This window comes from Cuculus canorus, chromosome 14 (genome assembly GCF_017976375.1).
Source record: "Cuculus canorus isolate bCucCan1 chromosome 14, bCucCan1.pri, whole genome shotgun sequence".
Taxonomy (NCBI): Eukaryota; Metazoa; Chordata; class Aves; order Cuculiformes; family Cuculidae; genus Cuculus; species Cuculus canorus.
The window spans coordinates 13407981-13420338 of NC_071414.1; positions in this window are offsets into that span (position 1 = coordinate 13407981).

Genomic DNA, 12358 nt, shown 5'->3' on the forward strand with positions numbered 1-12358 from the left:
TTCGGGGCTCCATCCCACTGCTCTGGGGCTGCAAGCCCTGCCACTGCAAGGAGGGCATGATGCCACAGTGGTGGCTGTGGGCTCATCAGGGTGATGAACACGAGACCGGGAAAGCTGAGGCCAGGCGGCTGCTGGGAAGGGCAGCAGGGAGCCACTACAGACTGCCCTTTGCAGGGTGTGAAGCTGGAAGCCCTGGTGCTATTCACGTGGACCTGGGCTGGATGTGGCCCTGGGCTGGATGTGGCCCTGGGCAGCCACTTGCCAGCCGTCTCCCAAAATTTATAAAAGGGAAGTAGTCGGATTATTTCTGTGCACCAGCCACACACTGCTGTGCCTCCAGTGGGAAGCGCGGCCGCCTGCTCCGTCTGGGGTTGGCCAAGTACAGCAGCAAAGGGAAATCTCATGGCCATTCTGCAATGTGAGATAATCAAATTGTGCCTCATTAGCAGCACACAAGGCGAGAGCCCAGCACTAGTGGAGCCCAGAGCAAAGCTCCTGCTGCCCACACTGGGACAAGAGCAGGTTCTCATATGCCAGTGGAATCAGCGATTTAAAGAAGTAATCTGATCAGATGTAGCTAGTTATTATAATATAACGGACTTGGCAACTTAACGAGCTCCTGCACAGACTGGATTACCGTGGTCACTCATCCATAGTTCATTAGAACTTCAGGAAGGGGATCCACAAGAAGTCATGAAATACGATCTCCTAATCTCGCCTAAGCAGGAGAAGCCCAGCTATAAAGAAAATACCTTTTAAAAAAACCCACAGAGTGAATAAATCTCCCTTGTGCTAAAAGGCAACAAAGGCAGACCCATGAGAGAAGGGGATCTGCTCATGGGATGTATTTTCCGTGTGCACCGTTAAAGAGGCTTTACACAAGGGAGGTGTTCTTGGGTGGAGGAATAGATGTCCCAGTTTTCACTGATTTAATATATCTTTCTAATGGTTTTCCTGGGGTTCCTGAGGGGGGAATAAATAAATAATGGCTGGGTAGAGGGAAGAGATGAGCAGACCTGCTGTCCCCATAGACAGCAGCAGGCAGAGAGCCCAAAGGAAGAATGTCTGCCCATCCTGGAAGTAGACCCAGTTTCTGGTGTCCCTCTCAGTCCCAAAGGTCCTCACCAAATTTAGGGGCTGGAAACATGGTTTATGGCCAGTAAATGGTGGTCAGGTGGCACCCATGCCCCTGAGGCTGTCTCCACTCAATCCCTTTCACAGGAAGGGCAAGTTTGGCATCACTCCAGATATCTGCTGAGCAGAACAGCTTGCTGGGGCGAGGATGTTACTCTTGGAGTGTGGCACATCGCCTAGCGCCATCGGGTCATGTGTGCGCATCCTTGAGGCTTAGGGCATCACCCAGCTCAGCTGGTGGGACTGGATACCCTCAGCTGGGATAAGGTGGTAGCCTGGGGCCAGCTCAGGGCCAGGAGGACAAGGTGTCTCCTGGCACCTGGAGAAAGTGGAATGGGGCAGTGAACTCAACAGCTGGTTCTGCTGAGATGAGCCACATCCAGCCCCAGTCCATGTGCAATGGGAAGCAATAACATCCCTATGAGTGGGGGAGAAAGCAGAGGTCCAGAAAATGCAGGGCCAGATCCACAACCCCTGCACAACGGGGGCAGGCAGCAATCTTAACTGGGAAACCCACACCCCATCATGGGCAAAGAAGGCGTTATAGCAGCAGTGATGCCAGCATGAAAGGGTGTCTATGCAGGACGTCCCAAGCAGATCATGCAAAGAGAAGATTCCCTGTCCCCTAGAAACCACTCCAGCCCTTATCAGGGAGAGTATTCAGCAAGCGATTAAATGAAGACTTCATTAATACTGCTGCAGCTGGGACTGCTCAGGGGCTTAACCTGAAGCATGTGCTCCTCTGGCTGAGGGTCTTAGTGCACTTGGTGAACATCTGGACACGGCCCGCCCCTTTCAGATCTTTCCTCTCTCCACAGGCAATCAGGTTATCTGGAAGGGAAGGAAGCTTGAAAACTGACTCTGTCCTCCAGGGTCACTCTCATTCCTCAGCAACCCCAGGGGATGATTCGGCTGTAAGGAGCATCACAAAAAGGAATGTCCCGTGATGGACAGGGCTTAATGGGACACCTCTGCACGCACTCCTCAGCAGAACGGCTGTGGGTGCAAACCCTGACCCATCCCAACAGCCTCTTCATGGAGAGAGGCGATGCTGAGGCTGAAGGATGCCCACACTCACCCTCACAGTGGGGCGGATGCTTTCCCTCCAGACATCTCTGCACAGGCACTGGTACCTCTGGACGCGCAGGCTCTGCAGACTCCAAACGCCAAGAAATGTTTGACAGAGCAGCGTACGTATTCCAAACATTGTTTGATTCATGTTTTAAAGTCTCACTTGCAAGCATACTTCCCCAGCTCAGACATCAATCACTGCAAATATGTTCTTATAAACAAAGCAATACAGACTGACTGTCTCTTCCACCCCTACCATATGCAGGTCACTGGGCAGCACCCCGAGGAGAGGCACTTCCCAGCACATCTGAACCCCCATGGAGGGCACCGCCACAGGTAGCTGGGAAAATGCAATGGGAAACCTGTTTACCAATGGCACGGTACCGTGCAAGGGTGTGTATCCCAAAGGAAGGCACCTGAGTTCTTCATTGCTGGCCCAGGGGTGGCTCTGTCCTCCTGCAAGTGCAGGAGGGGTCTGTCCTCACTGTGACCAGCCATCCCTTTGGTACCTCATCTTCATCACTTCATCCCCTCTAAAACACACATGGGGATGCTCCAGCAACATGCAGGATCCTGCTGGTAGGCAACTCTCGCACTCCTCAGCTCTCTGTTTAGGAAAAATAAATAGGAAAGAATCCAGCAGCGACGCTTTCCTCCCACTGTTTGAGATGGATCAACGCTTGCCACCACAGGAAAACTGTCCCACCGTGATCTAACCCAGCACTTTGTCCTGAAATGCACTGCTACAGCTAAATAAATGACTCCTCTGGAGCAGGGTGACACATTCCAGCCCCAGACAGTGACACTGACAGATGCAATCAGCCTGCAAGCTTTAATGCGAACGTGGCGCTGGCAGAGCCAGCAACGGGAAATTTATGGAGGATTTGGGAGAGGACAAGAGAAACCAACAGCATTTGCTGGTGCAGGAGGGAGGAAGGTCCCAACGAGGCAGCAGCCCAGCCATGGCACAACAGTATTTATTGTGGGTGATCCAGTGGAAAGGGCCTGGCTGCAGGGAGGGAATAGCAGTGTGGTGGGACAAACATGGGGTCTTGGCTCTTTGTTACCCATGAAAGAGCAATCGGGAGGCAGCGTGACCATTTCTGGCTTGGGAAATGATTAGCCCTGTGCTCCCATTATGACTCCTGAATTGAGAAGACCCCATCCTTCCTCTGAGCGTGTGCACAGCTACTTTTTCAGAGCAGAAACTCTGCATCCCACCTGGGCTCAAGCTCTCCCAGGCCAGGGCAGTGCACCCAGCTGAGCAGTGATCTACACATATGAAGCTGTTCACTGCCCAAGCTCCCCAGTTCAGCCAAAGCACTAAGGCAAAGGAGGCTTTGGACATGTATATTCCATATATGCCCTGCTCTTGCCCTGTATCCTTGTTGGTGTGCAGCTGAGGGGCCGTATCAGTCTGAATCGCACATGAGTCAGCCCGGGACTAGCTACGATGGTCTGAGATATCAGTAAGTGGGCTCCAGGGGGGACAATTAGAGAGGAGACAGCTCCTGCCTGCACCTGGCTGCCTTCCCGTGCTGCAGGGCAGAGTTCCAGTGCCTTCCGAAGCTGCCAGGATGCTCAGGGAGCTGCACTGCTTTGGGATATTCCCCCACAGAGGGGTGAGGAGGGCAGCCCCACTACAGCTCCCATAACTCCTGCACTGAGGCACTGCAGAGGAGGCAGAAGAGGGGAGAGGAAAAAAAAGGTCTTACACTCTAGGGAGGTTTCCTGAGCTTGTTATCAGCACAGGAAGTGCTGGAGCTTAGGGGCAAACGGGAGATGCTTCACTTATTGCAGTATTTTTTCCTACTGTGCTCTGACCCTGCTGGGTCGCGTGGTGCAGGCAGGCAGCACGCTCAGCTCCACACTGGCTTGCCAGCAAGCTTTGCGTGAGTCCCTTTACCTCCATCTCTCCACTTGCCAAGGCAGGGGCTGCTCAAAGCCCAGAGTAACTGCGTTCATTAAAAGAAGCAGTTTGCATTTAAGTGCTGGTGTCCATAAGCCCAGTGGAGCCAGCGGTGTGAAGCTGCTCTCCACATCCAGCATGTTTGGGTCTCAGTAGCTGCTTTTATGTGGAGATGTGCTCTGTAATGGCTGTTGAGAGCAAGAGATGGGTAGTGATAGGGCTTTCGTTGGTCCTCCCCGCCCCGCTGCACACCTGCAGCTCATACCTGCCTCACCACACTACCCCTGGGTTGGATCTTGGGGCTTATTTCTATGAGATCTCAAGGCTGTGGCAAGATCAGAAATGAGTTTTTCTTCTAGTGAGAAGGGATGTTTGCCAGGGGTCATGCTTTGTACTTATTTGAACTCACTGAAAGCACATGGGAGGGCACAAACATGCTTGGGAGCTGGTGTGTTACAGGGGTTACATTCACCCACTGTGGATGTGTGTGGGAGAGAGGGGGAGAAGCTACTTTCTTTTCCCGTATACTAAATAATGACATCCATGTGAAGAAAAACAAGGTCTGAGTGAAGGAAATGCACCCGCAAAGGCCTTTATCTGACAGAATCAGAGAAAGATCAGCTGAGGCATGGGGAGCAAGGACACGGCACACAGGAGACTCAGCCCATCTAGAGTTTCGGCTCTGGTTAATGACACTGCAAATTAAGCCTGTCATCTTTAGACGTGATGTTTCTCGCCATTTTGGCTCAAGAAAGCAACTGCCACCCTCTAAAACTGAAGTTTCACAGCAGTGTGCCCTCTTTCCCTCCATCCTATACCAAAGAGAGTGGGGTCCAACAGCCCTTGGGGTGGTGAGGACATGGCAGTGGGTGTTTCCTACTCTCGGGCTGCAGAAACTCTTTGCCGTCCAATTTCAGCATCACACTGAGCAGATGTGGCTGAGACAGCTTCCTCCTGGAGAGCCATAGCAAGGAGCCATGCTCATCCAGAAGGATCCCAGTCCCCCTTATAAACTGTCAGATTATCCATAAGTCTTAATCTTTGCCTAATTGCACAGGTATGAGGCTGAGCTCCTGGGCAGGGGCTCGCTGGGCTGGGCTTTCTGCATAAGGAGGGCAGCTGCATGTCAAAAACTCATTGCCGAACAACCTGGGATAGAAATATTTCTGCCTAAATCACAATCTGATACTACTAACAGAAAAAGCAGAACCATATTTATACACACACCATGTTTTATTTATTTATTTATCCATATATATACATATTTCAATATCTAAGTATCATATCAGGGCTGCTGGTGTGTACATTGCTGGCTTAGGAATTACTAGGAGGTTTTTTCTGTGCTTAAGCTGCAAGATGGACTCGGTGAAAAGAAAGGACTTTATGAAGGGCCTTGAAAACTTGTTGAGGAAGGCCTTTTGTTAGTCCTGGGTTGACTTTCCTTGGCTCCTGGATGGGCTGGGTCCTTTGGAGAGGCCATAGGAGTGCTGAGACAAGCTCAAAGCAGGGCTGAACATTGGTCCGAAACCTTTCCCTGTCAAAACTTGCCCCCTGCAAGCCTTCATCCTGGCGGAAAATACACTGTGTTGAAGACGGAAATACTCTGTCAGCTAGGACAACTGGCAGTAAAACATGGGTGGTGGCCCTCTCCTTGCCAGTGCCTGCAGGCTTCACTGATTCCTGCGTAATGTCCTGGAGCTGCTCTGCCACCAGTGCTGGTGGGTAGGTTTCAACAAGATTCCCCTACAGCTTTTGGATTTATGGTGTAAAATAAACCTCTTTCTTCTGTCCAAATAAGATGCTTCCTGCAGAAATGGCTATTTTGGGTTGGTTTTGGTTGTTCTTTTTAATGGCTTCTGAAAGGCCAGAACTGGTTTGCACGAAGATGCTCCAAATGTTTCCAAGCAAAGTTTAAGAGAAAACTGGAGTTTCGCTTAAGCATGTTTTAATAGGGGAGGCTTGTTTTTCCTTCATGTTCACTGCTCATCTTGGGAAACAAGGAGCCAAGAGAAGAAATGTCTTCAGCTACAAGCAAACTATTTTGTTTCAGTTTTGAGACTGGGGAGGGATTAGCAGTTTCATGGAAGATCTTTTTTTTCCTTCCAATGAGCTCTATTTCAAAGAGCTTTTTTCCTCCAGAGCATGTTAGGAGGAGTCACATATTGATATACAATAAATAAATTCATTATTCTCTGTGGGTCTGGATTCATTTTTCACAGCACGTCTCCATCTCATAATTCCATGAAAGCAAGGCAGGGTGATGTCTATGGCGGCACCACAGTGACAGTGCGTCACCCAATGTGTCTGGATCTTTCTCCCTCAAAATATCCCCACCATCCCCCTACACCCATGGGTGCACTGAAGGCTGGGTCCCAGCTTGGGTTGAGGGATAATGAGCCCTGGTGAGGCAAAGTGCCACCCTAAACCCAAAAATCAGAGGCTGCCTGGATAATGGTGAGCAAGACCAGGGTAGCTTTCATAAAAAAACAAAAAGAATTTCATTAAAAAGCTGTTGTCTCACCTAAACCACCCCCACACAGAGTGCTTCCTTGCCAGATAAAAGGCCAGAGGATGGTGGGTACCAGGGTGTTGTCCCTGGTGTGTAGCTGGTGGCTCTGCAATGCATTCGTGATTGTGTATTTCGGGAGCACATTCCAGAGCTGACGGATGGGACAGCATCAGGATTGAGCCTGCTTCCAATGAAGGGTCAGGCAACTCAACCACTACACCCAGCCCACAGCGTCTCCCCCACACAACACAGTCTTGTATGGGCTGTGCTTATAAAAGCTATTGTGGCGAGGTGGAGGGCTGGATACGGCCCACAGCGACTTTGCATACAAAAATGTTGTTTTAGCTAAAAAAGCAGCTGCCTTGTGGATGTCCAGTTTTCTCTTTCTTCTCTCTGCCTTTTCTTTGTAAAGCGAAACCCAGGGAATCAATACGAATAACTGACCACCAGCTCCCCACTGTCTTCTCCCCTCAAAACTTGCATCCTACAAAGGAAAATATTGGCAGCCCTGGTCTGATGCCGGCTGCACTCCTGCTTTTGCCACCTCCCATTTATAAAACAGGGGGAAAAAAGGGTGGAAAGAAAAAGCACTAAAATGATTTAAAGTCCCCAGCCCCCAAATAATTTTCAGTTGCAAAAAAAGTCTTAACAGACGCTTGTTAATTTTTAAAACCATCTCAATCTGCTGGAAAAGAACCCAACCTTGAAAAAACCATCTTGCAACCCTTGTCGTAGCCTGAAGTCTGGCCCGGCGGCTGCAGGGACCTCTCAGAATGTAGTAGAGGAAACCATGGGAGAACCAGTCCTCTGTTCCCCCGGGGAGTGGAGCATTAATTCCTGCATCCAAGGAGAGAGAAGCCCTGGGATTTGGGGAAAGCTGAGGATAACCAGGGTTATAAGGCACCAAGAGTTGTCCTTCTCCTCCTACGCAGGTGGCGCTGGGAAGGTGAGGCCAGACCTGGCACAGTGCACTGAGAATTGGAATTGCCCCCAAAAACTTATAGTATTAAAACCCTAGTTGGATCAGCACAGAGAGAAGATGGGAGGTAGAGATACTGGGAAAAGGTCTCACTGCAGGGAAATATGGGCAGGATGTTACTCCCCAACTCAGGCTGTGGTGTGTTGGCATTGGGGAGTAGCCAGAGTGCCTGCGGCACAGCAAACCCTGGTTAGAGCTTCCCACCCTATTTTGGTGGCCTGCACTGCTGTCACCAACCTTCTCCCATCACAAAGTGAAGCACAGAGGCCCCTTTTACCTGCAGTGTCACATAAATGCGGTTACAATGCTCAAAGAGCCGTGTCAGCCCCTGCGCAAGGCACAGTGCTGATGGGACGGACAGGAGGGAAGCTCCTCTTTCAAGAAAGTTGAGGTGGAGGCACAACCAGGGACCAGGGAAACTCCTCCTGCCAAGCATTGCAAAGCAAGAGCCAATGGACCAAAAGGCGTGAAGGCGCATCCCCACAGTGGCACCACCAGGGTTAGATGGAGAGCGGAAGAGAGAGATGCATCTCACATCATGACCTACCTTCCTTTTCCCCACTGATGTACATAAAACAACTTGAACCCACACCCATGTCCGCATGAGGGGAAAGCTGGCAGCCAGGAGCCCAGCTCTACCCCATCCAGATCCAGTAGTTTGTCTCCAGCCATGCCCCAAACCAGATGGCTTAAACGAAGACGCCAGGAGCTGCCTTAACAAGCACTTATGCAATCCTTCTCGAGCGGAGGAAATGTCTTTCCCAATCCCCAGCCATTAGCAGTTGGCTGATACCCTGGAGCAGGACATTTTAGAGCCCTTGTAAATTTGCTTCAGGAGTGGAAAGTGCACGGAGGAGGGGAAGGCACTGGTTTTCGTCAGGGACCTGCATCAGCCTGGAGCTCTTCTCCACTTCTCATGAGCGGAGAGGTGCCACCATGGGTCAACATCCAAACCCTGCTCCAATCAAAGGGATCAGGGGCAAGGAGATGATGGTGGCACCTCCTGCACTGCGATCAGCACATGCCCTTGGGACTTTGGGGTCAATGCCCATCTCAGTAGGGATTTTAAGTAGGGAAAGAAGAGGATTTAAGGCAGAAGTATAGTTCCTACTTGCATGCAAAAGTTTCTTCTGGATTAAGAGAAGTCAGATGGGGTGTAAGCAGACCAACTCTCTTCGCATGTGAGTCACCCCAGCTGCCAGTCGGAGCTGATGGACTCATTCCTTCCATAATCTCCAACTGCATGTCCATGATGGGTAATGTAAGGTAGAGAGAAAGTTCCTTTTATGGCAGGCAGAGCTTCTTTCCACTGATTTTCATGGCAATCAAATGGGACAACTGTGCTGTTTTAAGTAAGACTGGGGTTACCATCTTACATCAGCTTGGAATAATGATTTTGGGGCTGGTTCCAGTGGCAAGCTGCAAGGCTGCCGTTACCTTCCCTTTGCCTATTGTTTGCATCCAAACCTAATTGCAAATTGACATGAGCCGTCTTTGGGGAGCAACTGCTCCGCTCTGCTCCGTCAGCACAATGAGCCGTTGTTGATACGGCCGCAGCAATTTTCCAGGTTAATTTATGGCCGCCACACCCCATTAGAGGCAATAAATGTGGAGCCCGGTTTTGCCGAAATTGTGAGTTACGATTTTTCAAATAAATACATTTTCCTATAAACCAGTGCTCTGTTTAGCTTGAATGTTCCTCACAGACACATCCATCTACATAAAATACACAGGAGAGGAAGCTGAGCTGTGACTTCGCTCTGATGACATAAAAACTTTTGTACACACAATGTCATTTACAGTACAAGCAAGAAGAGAGGAAAAAAATAAACAGCGAGTGCCTGGCGCATCCCTTCAGGAGCACATGGAAAATTTAATAATCTTTTTTCCATAAAGCTTTGTTTTCCTTTTGATTTATCCAGACAGGGCAGTGGCTGCTTGGCCATAAATAGATTGTATTTCTTGAGAGGCAATGGTTGCAGTCATCCTTTATGTCGCCAGAGGGGCGGCACAGGAGGTGTGTGTACAGAGAAGATGCCATGGATTGCTGCTGAGAACAGGAGAATTTGGACCCAGTACAGTCCAGCCACAGTCCTGGTGGGTGCCTGGCTCACTCTCAGTTCCTCCTGCTCCTTTGATGGGGCTTTGACAGCCTGAACCCCACTCAGAGTTTTGTGTGTGATGTTGTCCTAGGATCAAGCAAGCCAGTGATGAGATTTGGGGGATATGGGCAGTGTGTGGGCACAGGAGCGTGCAAGTGCCCACGCAGGTGAGCTCTCTTGTATCCCAGCACTCCCCCAGCCCCTACGAGACCTGTGTTGGTGGAGCAAGATGCATGGCATATCCTCACAGGGAGGAGAGATGCCCTGAATGGCTTTTGCAGCCATAGCGCTCATAGCCCAGCTTTGGCTGTGACCTTGGAGCTGGGCTCATTGCTGACCAAACTGAGGTTCTCTCCCTCCTCACAACACCAGGAGGAAAATAATCCCCCAAAGCAGCAACACGGATGCAGTCAGCCCCATGCACCTCTCCTTGAAGCAAGTTCTGCTTGTGCCTCAGTTTCCCAAGGCTTTTTGCAACTGTTCTCCCAAGGCCTCCAGGAGCAGAACTGTTAGGAAGGTGCTGAGTGATTATTATGGCATTATTTTGGGCGAGTGCTATAAATACCCAGGGGCACCTTTAGACACAACCCAGCTGCCCAGAGGAGCTGGCTCAGCCCTGCTCCGTGCCTGTCGGAGGCAGGAATCAGAGGCAGCAGTTGGGTGTGGAGGTACTTTGGGGCATAACCTGATGTGGATCATGGGGGGTGCGCTGCAGGGTGTTAGGGTTGGGACCTTCCCAGCTGCACCCTTGGGCTGCAGTGGAGCCTGGGGAGAGGGGCATGCGGGAGCAGGAGGGTGTCGGGATGCTGCAGGGAGATGCTAGCAGGGAAGACAAGGGGAATATTTTACGGGGCTGCAATGTAAACAGAGCTGGAGCAGAGCCCCTTTTTATGGAGTCCCTGTCCTGCCAGGGCATCTGCCAAGGCCCTGATTTACGCTCCTATTTAGATAAGGGAGCCAGAGGGGGGGAGCAGAGCTGGCGTCAAAGTCACAGGACACCCCAGGCTGCTGCTCGCTGGGCTTTGATAAGGAGGTGGCTGAGGGGTTGGGGCCAAAACCTCAGCCCTCGTCCCAGGGCAGGGGATGAATGCGGAGCTGGGTGGCTCCTGCTGGCCTGGGGGTGCTGGGGACTGTGGAGATCAAGGATAACCTCACCCCCACAACCCCCAAAACCAGCACCGGGCCTCCCTCACCATCACTCAGCCATGAGGGCAGGAAATCTCTCTGGGAACGATTTGAAGGAAAACAGGTGGAGAGAAACATGGTTCCTCCTGCCATGCCAGCCATAAATCGCCTAATCCGAACTGCTTGGCTTTTCCCCCTGCTCGAGTGCAGAGACGTGAAATTAAAGAAACTCACCAAAAGTTTGAGAAGTGCTAAATTTGGACGCCATGACAAAGGCAGTCTGGTTTGATTTAGAAGGTGTCGGCATGAAAAGGGCTCCAGTTTTATTATTTTATTAAAACACAAAAGATTAGAATGATTTTCCAAAGGAAAATCAACTCATCGGTCCCACTATTTGCTCAGCTGAGCACTTCCAAACTGCGCGGAGTCCAAGGATGTCTGGCGGGTAGGGGATAAAGCAAGATAACGCCCGGGCTTGGGCTGGGCTTACCTGGCTCAGCGGCTGGACATGGCTCTGGCATGTGGCTCGAGGCGACGGCTCCAAGCTGGATGTGGCTGTGAGTGCCCTGGGCAATGCAGGGCTATAGGGGTGGAAGGGGCTTTTTTTGAGGGGGATGTTTTCCAGGGATGGAGTTGGGTGGCACAGACCCCTAGCCTGGTGATTTGCTGGGTCAGGGCTTTTACAGGGTTGGGGAGAAGCTCAACGAAGAGCCTGGCTGGTTTGTAAGAGGGAGCAAAGGCGCTGCAGGTGATGCTGTGCCGGCGTGGGGAGGTGTGAAGTGTAAACTGAGACTCCAGAACCTCTCCCATGAAGGCACTGGTCTTTGCTGGCTCCAAGCCGGGCTCAGGGATCCCACCCAGCCATGGATGTTTAGGATGAAATTGGGGACACGACACCCTACCCAAGGCCTGACTCTAACGGGAGAGTAATCACTAGCAAATGTTTGCAGGGCGCTTGTTCAAAGGGGGTGGGGAAGGGGGGGCTTTGCAGCAGCTAAGAACAAAGCAGGGGGAACGAAGCTGGGCAGATCCGGTACGGCCACCCCCCCAAACCCCCACCCCTGGGCTGCCGGGGACCAGCAGAACCAGAGACCCGCTTGCACCCTGCCCCGGCCCCCCCGGCCTCCTGCCTTTGCAACTCACCTTGTAACAACTAACGATGGAAAATCCGAGGCATTTAAGTGGCTCCCGAATCCACCCGGGAACCGTGATTGAGAGAAGTCAAATAAAATTTGTCATCTTTAAAATGCAGGAGGACGTTAATGGTGTGTTAGCCCGGATGATTAATACAAGAGCCTGCAAACAACCCTCCAACGTTTCCACCCTCTGCTGCAAGATGAATCGCTGGAAAGCGCTGTTAATCGCTAACATACCTTGGGCCCAAAGCCCCTTCCTGCCCAGCTATGCTATGATCGCTGCCGCCATGCCCAGTCTCTCCTTACTGGGAGTAACTGGAAGAAGAGCAGGGCTTGGCCCCAGTGTCACCCGGCCAGGCTGGGGGTGAAGCGTGGGGTCTGGGAGCTGTCACC